An 18968-nucleotide genomic window follows, 5' to 3' on the forward strand; every position below is an offset into this window, starting at 1 on the left:
GCTCCTTTTGAACTCTTTTATTGAGTTTGCCATAACCACTTCCTCTGGCAGAGAGTTCCATAATCTCACCGCTCTTACTCCCCCGTCTGTGCTGGTGTAGAAACCTTCTTTCCTCCAACCGTAGAGGATGTCCCCTTGTTATAGATACAGTCCTCGGTATAAATAGGTCCTGGGAGTGATCTCTGTACTGTCCCCTTATATATTTATACATAGTTATTAAATCCCCCCTAAGCCGTCTTTTTTCCAAACTAAATAACCCTAATTCTGATAATCTTTCTGGGTACTGTAGTCCTCCCATTCCCCTTATTACTCTGGTTGCCCGTCTTTGAACCCTCTCCAGCTCAACTATATCTTTCTTGTACACTGGTGCCCAGTACTGTACACAGTATTCCATGTGTGGTCTGACTAGTGACTTGTACAGTGGTAGAATTATTTCCTTGTCGTGGGCATCTATGCCCCTTTTGATGCACCCCATGATTTTATTTGCCTTAGCAGCAGCTGCCTGACACTGGTCGCTACAGGTAAATTTACTGTTAACTAAAACTCCTAAGTCCTTTTCCATGTCAGTCGTCCCCAGTTTTTTCCCATTTAATACATATTCCCAGCCTGGATTTTTCTTCCCCATGTGCATAACCTTATATTTATCTGTGTTGAACCTCATCTGCCACATCCCAGCCCAAGCCTCCAACCTATGCAGATCCATTTGTAATCGTGCACTGTCCTCTATTCTGTTAACCACGTTACAGAGCTTAGTATCGTCTGCAAAGATTGATACTTTACTATACAATCCCTCTACAAGGTCATTAATAAATATATTAAAAAGAATAGGACCCAAAACTGACCCCTGTGGTACCCCACTAGCAACAGTCACCCACTCAGAGTATGTACCATTAATAACCACCCTCTGTTTCCTATCACTGAGCCAGTTACTTACCCACATACACACATTCTCCCCCAGCCCAAGCATTCTCATTTTATGTACCAGCCTTTTATGTGGCACCGTATCAAATGCTTTGGAAAAATCAAGATATACGACATCCAGCGATTCACCCCGATCCAGTCTTGAGCTCACCTCCTCATAAAAGCTCATCAGGTTAGTTTGACAGGACCGATCCCTTGTAAACCCATGCTGATATGGAGTCATACACTTATTTTCATTGAGATACTCCAAAATAGCATCTCTTAGGAAACCCTCAAACAGTTTACACACAACAGAAGTTAAACTAACAGGCCTATACTTCCCCGGGTCACTTTTTGTCCCCTTTTTGAATATTGGCACAACATTTGCTATGCGCCAGTCCTGGGGAACAGACCCTGTCACTATAGAGTCCTTGAATGTCTATTACATTACTTAACTCCCTTAGAACGTGGGGGTGAATGCCATCTGGACCTGGTGATTTGTCTATTTTGATTTTTTTTAGGCGGCACTGCACTTCTTCCTGGGTTAGACAGGCGACATGTACTGGGGCAGTTATCTCATCCTGCTGTATATTACCTGGCATTTAATTTTCCTCTGTGAATACAGCAGAGAAGAATATATTTAATAGATTAGCTTTTTCCTGATCCCCGTATATAACTTCTCCCTCATTACTTTTTAAGGGGCCAACGCTTTCATTTTTAACCTTTTTACTATTTATATAGTTAAAGAACATTTTGGGGTTTGCCTTACTCTCTTTGGCAATGAGTCTTTCTGTCTCCACTTTTGCTGCTTTTATCTGATTTTTACATATTTTATTTTTTTCCCGATAGCTTTTTAGTGCTTCCTTTCATTTTTGCGGTGTTATTTTAACAAATGCACAGGGACATACTGCAAAATCTTTCATATGCATGTGCCGCTTCTGTTGCTGCCCAATTATTTTCCATGCAGCAGATGTGTACAGCTGAACACATATCCCTGTGAGTGATATACCGTATTTGCTCGATTATAAGACGACCCCCCAAAATCTGAATATTTATTAATTTATGGAAAAAAGCCTGAATATAAGATGAACCTATAGAAAAAAAGCTTTACCAGTAAATGTTAATTCATGTAAACTATGTGAACAATTGTTTGTTAATAAAAGCTATGATTGAGAAAAATATTTTGTTTTAATTTCCTTTTTTTTCAACCTGCCCCCCCAGTTATGCACATCTGCCCCCAGGCTTGCCACTCTGCCCCAGAAATGCCTTATACCCTCTAAATGCCACTGTGCTCCATGATATGCCTTTTGACCCCCTATGTGCCACTCTGCCTCCAGAATTGCCTTATCCCCTATATGCCACTCTGGCATTTAGGGGGTTAAAAGGCATATGGGGCAGAGTGGCATATAGGGAGGTATAAGGCATTTCAGGAGGCAGAGTGGCGTATAGAGGGTTAAAAGGCATTTCTGGAGGCAGAGTGGCATTAAGGGGGTTAAAAGGCATTTCACAGAGCGCTTTGCCTCCAGAAATGCCTTATGCCCCCCCATTTAACACTCTCTCCCCCTCCCTCCCCCAAACTTACCGGTGCGTCTGAGTCCCCGGTGCTTACTCCGGGCAGCGTGTAGAGCTCTACGCGATTCGCGTAGACAACTTCGCGTTGAGGTCTGATTAAAAGATGACCCTGATTATAAGACGAGGGGTATTTTTCAGAGCATTTGCTCTGGAAAAAACCTTGTCTTATAATCGGGCAAATACGGTACTTACTTACAGTTAGCTTCAAAACTGGCTTTGTGATTTCTGCACAGGCACAGGGGTGGGGTGGCTCTTTAGACTCCTGGAGCCTTTTTACAAGTTGTTGGACATTGTCTTGTTATACCATGCACTATAGTTAATTTAGTGTTTTGTGTGTTTTTTTTGGGAGGAGGGGTGTTTTGTATTTGTATGGAATATGTTGCATGACATTGTAATCATGCATTGGACAGTCTTCTGTAGGTTATTAAACACCAATTGTGCGTACTTTGCATTTTACTATCTTGTTGCCATGCATTGTATATTGTAGGAATCCACTTTATTAGCTTGTAGACAATCGTGTGTCCAAGGTTACTATATGTTTAATGTTTTTAACAATGTATGTAGTTGCCAAAATGGGGCCAATATACATACACATACTAAAAGCAATCATGGAAAAAGTTTCTGGTCTGTAATGGCAGCCATCTTCCCCTCTCCCTGTAAGAGCCCGATGTATCTAACTGTGCACACAAGGTTTCTTTTTTTTGTGAAGATTAAGATGCTGACCAGACAGAAACCAGTTGGCAGCTTCTCAAACAATAAAAAAAAGTATAAGGCAGCAGAAATTGGTGAAACAAATGCTGGCAACTGTAAGCATGCAGCTCTCCTTGACTGTGATGTCAGACATTTGCCACACACTCTAATCCCCCTTCCCCAATAAAATCAAAGATAAAAATAAAAGCGCTAACTGGCACAAGAATGTAAGTACATTTTTAAAGTGTGCTGATGAGCTTGTGTGTACATTGTACAACTTGTGTCCCCATCAGCCATAATCACAGTGAGGTTGGTGGAAGTTGTTTTAAGAAAAAGAAAACCAAAATGTTCTTATAATAAATTCTGCAAAGATGAAACATGATTCACACGTGCTGTACTTGTTAACTTCAATTCACATTGCTCATATATCGCATTACCGTTTTCCCCCCAACATACAATGACCTGCACTCTTGTGATGCCTGTTATGAACCGTAACTAGCTAGAAATAAAGGCTTGCTATGCTACCATTAAGCTTGTGTGTAGGATTTTAACAAAGGGTTCTAAAAATGTTTTGGTGGTTACCACAGAACCTAATTGAACAATTGAGACGAGGAACCGCAAGTAGCCAGAGCTTTTATCACCACCAGAAAATGAACATGAATAAAGCACATACGTCAATAGTGAACCCACAATATAAAGTGCTTCACACATCCAATATCCCTATGTATGTAAATAGTCAAATCCAGATATATCTAACCTCGATCTAAGGGTAAGGACTATTTTACTCTATAGGACCAAAGGAATTTTCAAGTTTTTCTGTCCAATCCATTGCTTTTTTTTCTCATTTAGTGTGCCTACATAATTTTTTTTTTTTTTTTTTTTATATATATATATTCATATATATAAGACATTAGTTTATTCATTTATAAGTATTGTTGGATAGGGTCAGGTTTATTAGAAAGGTTGCAAAGACAAAAGAAATACCTTGCCTGTCCGGCACTTACTATACAATGGATGTCCCTCACTACCAGCTGGAGAGCTTCTCTCTGCCAACTTAACATATGTCCAGCAACCTTTACTCACATGTCTCTCCCACAGACAGGCTTTCTGTGTCCTCAGCCAGACAGCTACCTGCCCTCCTGGCTTCCCTTTTATATCCGCCCTCTGATTCACCTAAATTAATCACCTAGCAGGTGGAAGACTCTGGTGGTACTTCACATAGGAAAGGAATCTAGGAGAAACATACCTCCCTTCCACCACCAATCCTACATGAATGTCACAGTATTTATTTAAGACAACCCTGATTATAAGAGGATCCCCCAAATTTGTATATATGCCATTCTGCCTCCCTGATATGCCACTCTGCCCCCTATATGCCACTCTGCCCCCCCGATATGCCTTATACCCTCTATTTTCCAATCCGCCCCCCCAATATGCCCCTGACTTACCGATGCATCCCTAGACTTGTCCCCCGTGCTTCAGACTCCTTGAGGTCAAGTGGGGGCAGCTGGTGGTTGTCTGCATGATGCGTGTAGACAACTTCTGCTGCTACCCGGGACTCCGGCCGGGGCTCCTATGACTGACCACAGCGGAGGTTTTCTGGGTGCATTGTGCAGACGTTCACCGGCTCCGTCAAAAAAGCCTAGTGGAAGTGCCGGGCAGAAGGGGAGAGGTTGTCTGTGCGCATTGCGCAGACATTCACCGGCTGCCAGAGAGGAGGATCCAGGTCAACTTCAGCCCTGCAGGGAATCCTCCTCTCTGTGCGCATTGCGCAGTTGTTCACCGGCTGCCAGACAACTTCTGCTTCTGCCCGGCACTTCCTCTGGGGCTTCGGAAGGTCATGTCATGCCAGCGCTCGCTCATAGAAGCCCCAGAGGAAGTGCTTGCCAGAGAGAAGGATCCAGGTCCTCTGCAGGGCTGTCTGGATCGTAGTCTTGTAGTCTCTATTTGAGGTCTGATTATAAGACCACCTCGAATATAAGACAAGGGGGTAATTTTCAGAGCATTTACGATGGGGAAATAGTCTTATAATCAAGCAAATATGGTATTTAACTTGCTCTGATTTGAAAACCACCCTATATTTTAACCCCTTGATGACAATTGCCGGTCCGGGCACGTCACGGAAATTCAAGTCGATAACGACAAATGACGTGCCAGGACCGGCACGTCTTTAAACGGGTGCAGAAAACAATCTATTTTCGCTTTCTGCACCGAAACGGCGTTGCTGTAATGCCTCGACCTCGAGGCATTCAGCAACGCCATTATCGGCACAAAGGGGCATATCTCTGGCCCCTCCCCGGGGCGTCAACATCCGTTTTAAAAGCGTTTAGGAGGCGATCAACGATCGCCTCCTAAACTTAAATGGTGTCGCTGGAATGCCTCGATCAGGAGGCATCCAGCGACACCAAACACTTACCTGGGGATGGACTGTGACCGCTCCGGAGAGCGGTCACAGCCGCAGCTGCCGGTGATCTTCGCCATCAGCAAGATGGCGGTGGCCCGGGAAAATTCAATAAAGAAAAACAATAAAGTCTAAAAAGTTCGCTAGACGGTCTCCAGACCCTCTAGAGAACTCTGGCTCCACTTGCAGGTTGAATATAGGTACTGCATTCAACCATGCAAGTCAATGGAGCTCAGCTTTCTAATCACAGTGTGATTAGAAAAAATAATAGTAAAAAACCAGTAAAATGTAAAAATAATTTCCCACTGATGTCACTATCAGGGGAACCTTCAAGTTGAAAAAAAATGTTAAAAAAATAAAAAAAAAGGCAAAAAAAAAAATAAAAATATATATATATATATATATATATATATATATATATATATATATATATATATATATAAAAAATATATTTTTGTGAGCAAGTCCTAAAATTAGCATATTAGCTTAAAACAATTCTCGCATGGAAAGAGTTAAAATACTGGCATATTAAATGCCCATGGGGTGTCTACTTGTATGATTTGATGGGGTAAACTGAATTGGCCGGGTTCAACAAGGTCCCAATGGCCACACATCTAATTTCCAATTAGAAAAATGCACACGTACCAAATGTGGCCTTTTAGTTCCCCCAAAAAATGACAAACCCATGCATGTGGGGTATCACTGTACTCAGATGTTGCTGAACACATATTGGGGTGTCGTGTGACAGCGGCATATACCAGGAGCTATAAATTCATACATAAAGTAGGTGTGTGTGGGGAAAAATACACACACAAAAATACTACTGCAAACTTTGAAAAAATGCTGGTGGTAAAATGTGTGCATGCAAAGAGTTAAAATACCAGCATTTAAAATACCCTGGGGTGTCTAGTTTTCAAAAATATATGGGTTTATTGGGCACACTGAAATGGCCCGGCTCAAAGATGTACCAAATAGGGCATGGGCAGTGGATCCCCAAATGCCAAAGTTCAACATTGAAAAATGTGCATTCCCCAAATGTGGCCCTTTTGCCCCCAAACAGCCAGGCAAAATCATTCATGTGAGGTTTCGCTGTACTCAGGAGATGTTGCTAAACACATATTGGGGTGTTTTTTGATAGTGACATATACCAGAACCTGTTTATTCATACCTAAAGTAAAATGTGTGTGAAAAAACAAATGCAAAAAAATTACTACCATAAAGTTTGACAGGCTGATGGTAGAATAAGTGCTTGGAAAGGGTTAAAATACCAGCATTTGGAATACCCTGGGCTGTCTAGTTTTCAAAAATATATGATTTGATGGGGTAAATTGCATTGGCCGGCTTCAAAGATACCTGAAATGGCACATGGGGGGGAAGAATTACCAGATTTGGAAAAAAGTGGCTTTGAAATAGCAAAACGCTACCTGTACTTATTGCTCCATAACGTGCAGAAAAAAGCAAAAAAACATAAAAACATTGGGTATTTCTAAACTCAGGACAAATAGTAGAATCTATTTAGCAGGTTTTTTATTACCTTTTATAGATGAGTAAAAGATTTTTCAACTAAAAAGTTAGAAACTTTTTTTTCACCATATTTTATATTTTTTTTAATAGTAAATAATATGATACAATCAAAACAATGTCATCTAAAGAAAGCCCTTTTTGTCCTGAAAAAAACAATATCTAATGTGTGTGGGTTCAGTAAACGGGAAAGAAGAAAATTACAGCTAAACACGAGCAGCGCAGAAATGTTAAAACGGCCATTGTCACGAAGGTTAACTAACTTACCACACTAGCTACCCAAAATACATATTCAAAAAATTAGGTAAAAATGTAAACCTGCACTGCTTTTGTCATTTAACTATATCCCTAGGGCTGCAACTAACGATTATTTTAATAATCGATTAGTTGGCCGATTATTTTTTCGATTAATCGGATAAAAAAATTAAATTTTTTTTCAATTTAAAATAATGTAATAAAAAACGTACCATTTACACTTTTATCTTTATTGCAATGGCCTCTCGCTATTCACCTTCTTATTTTACTGACATAATAATAAAAGCTACAAGAACCCAAACACAGTGTTTCTCAAACTAGTTTTTAATACAAAGTTATTAGTAAATATTAATTCATATGTTGACTATTTTTCATATTTAATAAAAACTATGAGAAAAAAGCCTTGTTTAAAAAAAAATGTATTTACCAAACTGCCCCCGGTTATGCACATCTGACCCCCAGCTTGCCACTCTGCCCCCATATATCCCTTATACCTCTTAAATGCCAGTGATATGCAACTGAGCCCCCTGATATACCTTTTACCCCCAGATATGTTTTATGCCCCCCTGATATGCCTAATATCGATATGCCTTATACCCCCTATATGCCCTGAAATTCATAATACCCCCATACACCACTCTGGCTCCTCCCCCTCCCAATACACCACTCTGGCTCCTCCCCCTCCCAATAAACCACTCTGGCTCCTGCCCCTCCCATACACCACTCTGCCTCCTCCCCCTCCCATACACCACTCTGCCTCCTCCCCCTCCCATACATCACTTTGCCTCCTCCCCCCACCATACATCACTTTGCCTCCTCCCCCTCCCATACTCCACTCTGGCTCCTCCCCCTCCCATACATCACTTTGGCTCCTCCCCCCTCCCATACTCCACTCTGCCTCCTACCCCCTCCCATACTCCACTCTGCCTCCTGTCAGCCACGGAGGTTCACAAGACACCAGGGAGCCGGGTAGAGAGGCAGAGTGCCGTATGGGAGGGGGAGGAGCCAGAGTGGTGTATGGGAGGGTGGCTCCCATACACCCCTCTGACTCCTCCCCCCTCCCATACACCGCTCTGCCTCTCTACCCGGCTCCGTTACTGACAGGAACTTTCACTGCAGCTTCATAGAAGCCTCAGCGTAAGTGAAGGTGAGTAACGGAGGCTGTCTGTGCGATGCAGACCCCCACCGGCTGACAGAGAGGATGATCCTCTGTCAGCCGGTGGGGGTCTAAACGATGCGCACAGACAGCCTCCGTTACTGCCCTTCACTTACGCTGAGGCTTCTATGAAGTCAGTAACGGAGCCGGGTAGAGAGGCAGAGTGATGTGTGGGAGGGGGGAGGAGTCAGAGGGGTGTATGGGAGGGGGAGAGAGACGGAAGTGAGAGACCGGCCGACAGTGAGGGGAATCCAGGTCCCCTGCAGCGTTGCGGGGGATCTGGATTCTAGTGTTATAATCCGATCTCTGTTTGAGGTCGGATTATAATTTTTATAATCGATAAAAATCGATAAGATTAATCGATAATGAAAATAGTTGACAACGATTTTCATTATCGATTATTATCGATTTTATCGATTGGTTGTTTCAGCCCTATATATCCCTATACTTTTTATCCTTTCATGTGATTGATGGTAGCAGCAATCACTTGCATGGAAGTACAGGGGATGCTGCCAGGGCTCTCTTGATGTAAATATGTTGTACCGAATCTGCTATGTTTAATATTTTTGTTATACTCATTGTTCTAATCATTTTAAATGTTCAATCCCCAAACCTTTCCAGGCAGCAGGTGATGTTATACTTATGTGTTTGTAAACATGGATTTGTTTTGATTATTATTATTATCAGTGTTTATATTCGCCAACAAATTATGCAGCAAACAAAATACATATATTTAAAGGGTAAGACTAAGACAAACGAAAGATTTAGTTAAAGAGGGTCCGGCATGCAAGCTTACACATAAATATTTTTCATTATTATTTCAGAAGAGAAGGTACAAGAGAAGATACAAATTTCCAAGAAAGAAAAAGAAAAGCAAAGGCGGGAGCGATGGCTGCAGAGTAAGAATCCCTTATTTAACTGATGTTAATATACTATCATTCTGATAGATGTTCTTCTGTGCCCTCTTAGACATGAGAAATATGTCAATCAAAAAATAATACAATTAATATCTTCACTTTGCACTTTACTATGTTGTCACAGTGCAATACATGTTCAAACCACTTCAGTAACATCTCTCTCTCTCTCTCTCTCTCTCTCTCTCTCTCTCACACTCTCTCTCTCTCACTCTCTCTCACTCTCTCTCACTCTCTCTCACTCTCTCTCACTCTCTCTCACTCTCTCTCTCTCACTCTCTCTCACTCTCTCTCACTCTCTCTCACTCTCTCTCACTCTCTCTCACTCTCTCTATATATATATGTATATATGTGTGTGTGTTATAGTTGGCAAGTTGCCTGATTCCTGTTATGCATGCTTGCCACCCACCCACAACATAAATAGACGAGTCAAATGGACTTGATGTCTCCACCAAGAATCAGTAGAACACGGAGGCAAGCGCAAGTGCTAATCATGATGTATCAGATATTAACCCAGTGCTAATGCTCATGAAGTCCTGTATCTTTGAACAATGAATTCTAACGCCTGTGCGTTTGAAGAAACCGGGTTCTAGTATCCACAAGGGCAGCCAGTTCCGGGGTAAGCAATAAATAAAAATCAGTATAAGAAAGAAACTCCCCCTGTTTGTTTCTAATATTGATTTTTATTTATTTTTTGCCCCTGGAGAAACAAATGGGCTGTGGAGGAGTTTTTCTAATGTTGATTTTTGTAGTAAAACAATGCAATTGATTTGGGTTCCTATAGTGAAAATGTTTGCTGACCTTGGGCATTCAATACGGTTAAGTAAGAGGAAAGGGATTCATAGACAGTGAAATATGATTTTTGTTGAAATTTTATTTTAATAAATGCAATGTGTGTGTTCGCAATTTTCTACTATGGATGTATTAATACAAATAACTGGATTCTACCCCTACCCCCAAATGTTTCTTCTAATTAGGCCATTAACATCTTGGATACATAGGAAATCTGTTTATTTATGTAAAGTGATTATATAACAAATTGGTGTGAACTGAATTTGGCAAAATACAAATTTACATTAGTGTAAATATGCAACCAGTTCAAGGGTATATGTTTTTCAGTGGTCATAATAAATAAAATAAAAAAGTATTGCGCCAAAATTATTTGTTAATTATTGTAGGGCTACAACAACTAATCGATAAAATCGATAATGAAAATCGTTGATAACGATTCTTATTATCGATTAATCGAATCTGGACAAGGTATATCAGGGGGCCCGGTTGCATATCACTGGCATATAAGGAGTATAAGGCATATCAGGGGGTATCAGGCATATCGATATTAGGCATATCAAGGGGCATAAGACATATCTAGGGGTAAAAGGTATATCAGGGGGCTCAGTTGCATATAAGGAGTATAAGGCATATCGGGGGCACAGTGGCATATCAGGAGGCACAGTGGAATCTCTGGCATATAGGAGGTATAAGGCATATCTGGGGGCAGAGTGGCAAGCTGGGGGTCAGATGTGCATAACTGGGGGCAGTTTGGTAAATAAAAGAAAATATAAACAAGGCTTTTTTCAAATAGTTTTTATTAAATATGAAAATATGAATATTTACTAATAACTTTGTATTAAAACCTAGTTTGAGAAACACTGTGTTTGGGTTCTTGTAGCTTTTATTATGTCAGTGAAATAAGAAGGTGAATAGAGAAATGCCATTGTGATAAAGAGATAAAAGTGTAAATTGTAAGTTTTTTTATTACATTATTTTAAATGTAAAAAAATTTGCATTTTTTTTATACGATTAATCGAAAAAATAATCGGCCAACTAATCGATTATTAAAATAATCGTTAGTTGCAGCCCTAAATTATTGTGAAATGGCTCTACTCTCCTCATTTTGATAGCTCATTTACTTTTTTTTTTTCTTGCTAGTCTCCAGTTAAAAAAATCCCACTGCAACATTTACCAAGCTAATGAATTCGAATAGCTAAAACACCAGAAAAAACGCCAAAACACAGGTAAATGCAGTGGCAGTTTTCTTGGAGTTTTTCCTGGCGTTTTTCATCAAGAAAATAACGCAGGACAAAAACCCAAGTGAAAACCTAGCCTTATAGAGATAGGTAGGTGCAGAAACATGTGTCTCTGCGCATCCATTATTCTGGTCTCCCTTAGTACTTTCCCAAAAAGGTGAGGCTATGGCATGCCCCATAGGAACAACCTCTCTCCGATCGGGGGAGAGGTGTGTGTGTCCAAGACAGAAGCACAAGAAGAGTCAAGACAAGAAACTGAGGAGAGACGGAAGTGGTCGTCGGAAAACGTAGGGAGCCATTAAGAGATGGCTTAGAGAATGTAAGCGTGGAAAAAAACAACAAAATGCAAACTAATATTCTGAGATCTCTTCTTTGTTTGTTTTGTTGGGGTAGTTTAACCCCTTGATGACAATTGCCGGTCCGGGCACGTCACCGAAAATCAAGTCGTTAACGACAATTGATGTGCCAGGACCGGCACGTCTTTAAATGGGTGACGAAAGCGATCTCTGGCCCCTCCCCAGGGCGTCAACATCCGCCATACTTTGTATGGCGGCGGACTCCCGTTTTAAAAGCGTTGATCGCCTCCTAAACTTAAATGGTGTCGCTGGAATGCCTCGATCAGGAGGCATCCAGCGACACCAAATACTTACCTTGGGATGGACTGTGACCGCTCCAGAGAGCGGTCACAGCCGCAGCTGCCAGTGATCTTCGCCATCGGCAAGATGGCGGCGGCACGGGAAAAAAAACAATAAAGATGAAAAAGTTCGCTAGAGGGTCTCCAGACCCTCTAGAGAACTCTGGCTCCACTTGCAGGTTGAATACAGGTACTACATTCAACCATGCAAGTCAATGGAGCTCAGCTTTCTAATCACAGTGTGATTAGTAAAACTAAATTAAAAATAAAATAATAATAATAAGAATTATAAAAAAATAGTAAAAAAACAGTAAAATGTAAAAATAATTTCCCACTGATGTCACTATCAGGGGAACCTTCAAGTTGAAAAAAAATGTAAAAAAAAAAATGTAAAGAGGCAAAAAAAATTATATATATATATATATAAAAAATATATTTTTGTGAGCAAGTCCTAAAATTAACATATTAGCTTAAAACAATTCTCGCATGGAAAGAGTTAAAATACTGGCATATTAAATGACCATGGGGTGTCTACTTTTAAAAAAATTATGATTTGATGGGGTAAATTGAATTGGCCAGGTTCAACAAGGTCCCAATTAACACGGGGGGAAGGATGGCCACACATCTAATTTCCAATTAGAAAAATGCACACGTACCAAATGTGGCCTTTTAGTTCCCCCAAAAAATCACTGTACTCAGATGTTGCTGAACACATATTGGGGTGTTGTGTGACAGCGGCATATACCAGGAGCTGTAAATTCATACATAAAGTAGGTGTGTGTGGGAAAAATACACACACAAAAATACTACTGCAAACTTTGAAAAAATGCTGGTGGTAAAATGTGTGCATGCAAAGAGTTAAAATACCAGCATTAAAAATACCCTGTGGTGTCTAGTTTTCAAAAATATATGGGTTTATTGGGCACACTGAAATAGCCCGGCTCAAAGATGTACCAAATAGGGCATGGGCAGTGGATCCCCAAATGCCAAAGTTGTGTGCTGAACACATATTGGGGTGTTTTATGACAGTGACATATACCAGAACCTTTTAATTCATACCTGAAGTAAAATGCGTGTGAAAAAACAAATCCAAAACAATGACTACCACAAAGTTTGACAAAGACTGGTGGTAGATATGGTGCATGGAAAGAGTTAAGCATTTGGAATACCCTGGGCTGTCTAGTTTTCAAAAATATGACTTGGTGGGGTAAATTGCATTGGCCGGGTTCAAAGATACCCGAAATGGCACATGGGGAGAAGAATTACCAGATTTGGAAAAAATGGCTTTGAAATAGCAAAACGCTACCTGTACTTATTGCCCCATAATGTGTAGAAAAAAGCAAAAAAACATGAAAACATTGGGTATTTCTAAACTCAGGACAAATAGTAGAATCTATTTAGCAGGTTTTTTTATTACCTTTTATAGATGAGTAAAAGATTTTTCAACTAAAAGTTAAAAGTTACTTTTTTTAATAGTAAATAATATGATACAATCAAAACAATGTCATCTAAAGAAAGCCCTTCTTGTCCTGAAAAAAACAATATCTAATGTGTGTGGGTTCAGTAAACGGGAAAGAAGAAAATTACAGCTAAACACGAGCAGCGCAGAAATGTTACAACGGCCATTGTCACGAAGGGTACAAAAAGTAAAATCAGCCTTTGTCACGAAGGGGTTAAAGATAATTGAGCACAGTGTTGACTTCTACAGGTTTCTGAAACTTCCTGTTTCTGAAACATTTCATTTCAGTGTGCTTATTATAAAATGCCTCAGCCCAGCGTCAGAACACACGTAAGCATACACATAAAAGCAGTTGATGGAAGCAAGCCATGGCAGCAGTTCTATCAAAATCTTAGCGTGGAATGGATAATTTACTCATATGTCACAACCATGTATTATTGCACCTCAACATCTGTGTTCAATTGCATTTTGTGGCTGGCTTCACTCCATTTCAAAGTGAGCTGACTCATTCAGAGTTTGAGTGGAAAATATTATTTTGGACTAAAGAGCCACAGAGATCTAGCATAAGGAGGATGGATTAAAGTACCAATGAAGCCCATTATGATGTTTCTAATGAAAGAATATGTCTTATATTTTCCTTCCCATCCTCTGAATTTATAAACTGTGTTGTGTGTGAAAACCATTTGAACTACTTCATCACCTGTTGGTGTTTTAACCCCTTAAGGACCGGGCTCATTTTTCGTTTTGTACCGTGGGACCGAGGCTATTTTGACACTTTTGTGGTGCTTGTGTTCAGCTGTAATTTTCTCCTCACCCATTTAGTGTACCCACATAAGTTTTATATATTGTTTTTTTCAGGGCAAGATGGGCTTTCTTCAGATACCATTATTTTGATCGTATCATCTTATTTACTATAAAAAAAATAAAAAAAACATGGTGAAAAATTGAAATAAAACACATTTTATGACTTTTATTTGAAAAATCTTTTACTCACCTAAAAAAGCAAGTAAAAAAACTAGCTAAATAGATTCTACTACTTGTCCTGAGTTTAGAAATACCCAATGTTTTTATGTTTTTTTTGCTGTTTTTTGTAAGTTATAGGGCAATAAGTACAAGCAGCGTTTTATGATTTCCAAATCTTTTTTAACAAATCTGGTCAGTCTGCCTCCATCTCCTCTTTGGAATATCTTTCCAAATGCTGTTATTTTAACCCTTTCCATGCACCAATTATAGAACTACACTTTGTCAAGCTTTGTTTATTTTTTTTTCACATAAATTGTACTTTAGTTATAGATATACAGGTTCTGGTATATGTCACTGTCAAACAACACCCCAATGTGTGTTCAGGAACATCTCCTGAGTGCAGTGATACCCGACATGCATGGGTTTGTCGGGTTGTTTGAGATTTAAAATGCCACATTTGGGAAGTGCGCTTTTTTTTCTCCATTTTGGTCAGTCTGTACCTATGCCCTATCTTTGAGCTCGGCCACTCCAATTTACCCCATCAGCCATTTTTTTTATATATATATTAGACACCCCTTGGGTATTTGAAGTGCTTTTATTTTAACTCTTTGTTGAGATTTTTGAGAAATTTTAGCACTTGCTCAAAATAATAAACTTTATTTTTTATTTTATTTTTTTAATACTTTTTTTATATTTTTTTTACACATTTTGCTGGTACTGGATGGTTCATCAAGTGACATCACTGCATAATTATTTTTAAATGTTAGAACATTTTTTTTTTTTTTTCCCATTTTTTATTTTATTTATTTTTTTAATATTTTACTAATCACATAGTGATTAGAAAGCTGGGTTCCATTGACTTGCTTGGTTGAATGCAGTACCTGTATTCAACCTGCAAGTGGAGCCAGAGTTCTCTAGAGGGTCTGGAGACCATCTAGCGAACTCTTTCTTCTTTATTGTTTTTTTTCCCGGGCCGCCGCCATCTTGCTGATGGCGAAGATCACCGGCAGCTGCGGCTGTGACCGCTCTACGGAGCGGTCACAGCCCATCCAAAGGTAAGTGTTTGGTGTCGCTGGATGCCTCCTGATCGAGACATTCCAGCGACACCATTTAAGTTTAGGAGGCGATCGTTGATCGCCTCCTAAACGCTTTTAATGTATGGCGGCTGTTGACGCCCCGGGGACGCCGTTTAAGCGAAGAAAGTGATCGTTGATCACTTTCTAAGCTTATTTAATTTTTTTGACGGTTCAGGACCGTCAAAGGTCATTTAGTGACCTTCTTGTCATGAAGGTCCTGAACCGGCAAAGGTTGCGAAGGGGTTAAAAGGCTGTTGCCAGAACTTTGTTTATAGAAAGTAGCATGTAGGTAGGAAAATGTAGGCAAGGTTTTGTTTGATGCTGTGTACAGCATATCATTAGGCTAGAATGCAATGTGTACAAAAATTAGTTAAAAAAAATAAATTTTATAAATCAATGTGGTTTGATTATAGATACAATTTCACTATACGTAAAACCTCAAGAAACCTAGATTGTTGATTTTGTGTATTTTATGCTACTGTTTCCTACTTATTTGGGCCATAGCACATGGAATTTGGGTACTGCCTCCTAATGCCACATTGCTTTTAATTTGTCATAGAAATTGAATCTCTGGCACTTGCTCAGAAGAGACTAAAAGCTGAGGTGAAGAGAAAAACTACTCCAGTAGTTGGGGATATGCAACCACTTGCGGATGCCCTTCCTGATCTTTCAGAACTGACCACTGTTCGGAAACCTAGAGCAATAAAAAAACAGCCTAAGTGGTGAGTATTTGCCATCTGAGCACATTCTCTCAATTTACCCCAGAGGCTCCGTGTTTTTACTCTAGGGGACAAGGAGCTTCTGAATATGTCATTGACATGTCTCCTTTTGTGCCAACCCTGTTATATTAAGGAGATACGTGCTCAATTTAATGTATTAATATGGTCTTGGGCTACATGCTCTGCTGTGAAGAAAAAAATCATTTGAAAATTAAGTTCTCTGCAGTGATTTTTCTAATTAATAATCTCACTGTAGACATTTCCCAGTGTTCCATTCCCGGGGCTAAATTGCACTTAAATGTAAATATTCTTAAAGTTCCTCTGCTATTGGCTTCATTTTTAAGGACCTAACTTTGTTTTCATTAAAAATTTTGCAAAAGCAACATTCTACTGTCTTTTGTAAAATGCTTGCATTAGACCAGGATTGGCTGAATATTAAGAACAGCTATTAGTGCATATCTTTTTATATAATTGTTTATCTCAGAGCTAGTAGTGCATGGTGGACAGATGTGGCATTGTGAGAATGGAGGATTAAATTCTACATTGATGTGTAAAGGATCTTGTTTATAGCATTTACATTTTTAAGCTCACATCAAGCCCACTAAGGAATTAGGAGGTTTCTAGGTCATTATTGTTTTGTTAATCCTGTGGTTTAGGCTCATATTTACTGAGTACTGCAGAATGGTAGTGCACCTCCTATATCTGGATGATGCGTTTAATTTAATGTATTATTATAGATTTAAAAATTGCAAACGTATTCTGCAACTCTGTACAATGAATATTATTTTTTTGTAATTTAAATGACAGAGTACTGTTCACCTTGAGGTACTTAAAAGTTTTAAATGTGCTTCTTTATTGTTCGTTACTCATGATGAATTATTTTTATGTGCCTCTATTTTTGTATGGTCCCAACTGATCGGTAATAGAGTGGGGGCTAAATGCAGGCACTTCAAAATCAGCATGTGTAGTTAAAAAAATGGCATATTTGGGGGGGGGGGGACAGTACATTCTGTAATACATTTTTAATTTCTTTATTTATAACTACCCACACACTGTATATTACTTGGAAAGCATGTTATGAGCTAGGCATGATTGCACAGTAAACTGCAGAGATTTAAACAGATTAACACTACTATTGCAGTTTATCATATATAGTTGTGTACCAAAAAGGGAGCTGCGAGTTTCCCATCATATCTGTGTTATATGTCCTAGTTTTCTAAAGGTACTTGAATGACACAGATTTTAAGGCAAGACAGGAGGCTTCCTATTTTGCATAACTTCCTTTACTACTCACCAGCAGCAGCAAAGAAAGAGTTAACGAATAAAGAGAAAACAACCAATAACACAGCATACAGAATGTATATAAACCCTAGCCAATCCCTCCTCTTCCTCTCTTTGCTGCTCACCGTAGCTACAGGTCAGATTTTTTCCATATTCAATGCTTTTGTTCTCATATATTCATATATATATATATATATATATATATATATATATATATATATATATATATATATATATATATATCTACTGCAGTATTTCTTTATTATATACATTCTGTTTACATTTTCACTGTTCTCTGTTACCTGTAGTTACCTGTTTATTTACTGTATTTAAATTTCGGTTTATTTATTTATTTGCCTCCGGCATTGCTGCCCTCTGTGTTGCCTTTTCTCTGGGCTCGTTTCTTCCCAGGGTCCCGTTTTACCCTGTCCCGTTTTTCCTTCCCCTCCCCTTCATTGTTTCTCTCTCATGGTTTGTCCGTTTCCCGTACCTATTTTTCTCCTGGTCTGCGGACGGCTCCAGTTCTGGTTGCCGGCTTTTCTCTGCCGGCGGCCATTTTTGTTTCTGGCTTTCTCGCGTTTCGCGGCTGTTTTCTTCCTTCGTTGCCGCGAGACGCCCATCTTGGTTTTCTTTTGTGTCTTACCTCGTGGCGGCCATCTCGGCTCTCGCCCGTTAGCATACTCTCTGCTAGTGGTGGCCATCTTGGTTGGAGCGCCGAAATCGCTCGTTTTCGGGATTTCGCCGCCATTTTGATTAGTGTGCTCAGACCTTCTGACTATTCTACACGTGTCTCATCGGATCTCTCCGTTCTTTTGCTATTTTTCAAATATTTAAAATCAGGCTGAGTCCCTGCTTTTGAGGTGAGCCTTCTGCTGTGTGCCTCTCATACTATTGGAGCCTTTATCATTACTGGCTTCTGGCAGGCTGAGCCCCTGTCCTATACTTATACAGGCTGAGTCCCTGTTTGTGCTGCAGTCCCCTTGCTGAGACTTCTTTTATATTGCTTTTAGTTTTATTATGTCCCAGGACAGCGCCCCTAGCCAGGATGCCTTTATGGCATGGCTGGAATCTAAATTTTCCTCATCAGTTGAAACCATCTCTAAGATGTCGGCCTCCCCAGTCTCAGCCTCCAGCCCAGACGGCCCCTGTCGATATCCCCTCTGATTCAGACTCGGGGAAGTCTGAGGAGGACGCTAGAAGCTCCAAACGCCCCTGGAAAGGGCAACAGCAGGCAAGGGCAAGGCTCCCGCCAAACGCCCTAAAACTTCCGCTATCCCCCAACTCTCTGGGCGCTACCCAGCTGCGGATGAGGAGTCTCTCCAACTCCCTCTTTCTATTCTGGATGAATGGCAGGCAGGCGGTTCAGATAACTCTGAGGCATCTATCAACCTGGCCTC

The sequence above is a fragment of the Sceloporus occidentalis genome, unplaced genomic scaffold, assembly GCF_023333645.1.
Source record: "Sceloporus occidentalis isolate IW3139 unplaced genomic scaffold, rSceOcc1.0.p SCAF_59, whole genome shotgun sequence".
Classification (NCBI taxonomy): Eukaryota; Metazoa; Chordata; class Lepidosauria; order Squamata; family Phrynosomatidae; genus Sceloporus; species Sceloporus occidentalis.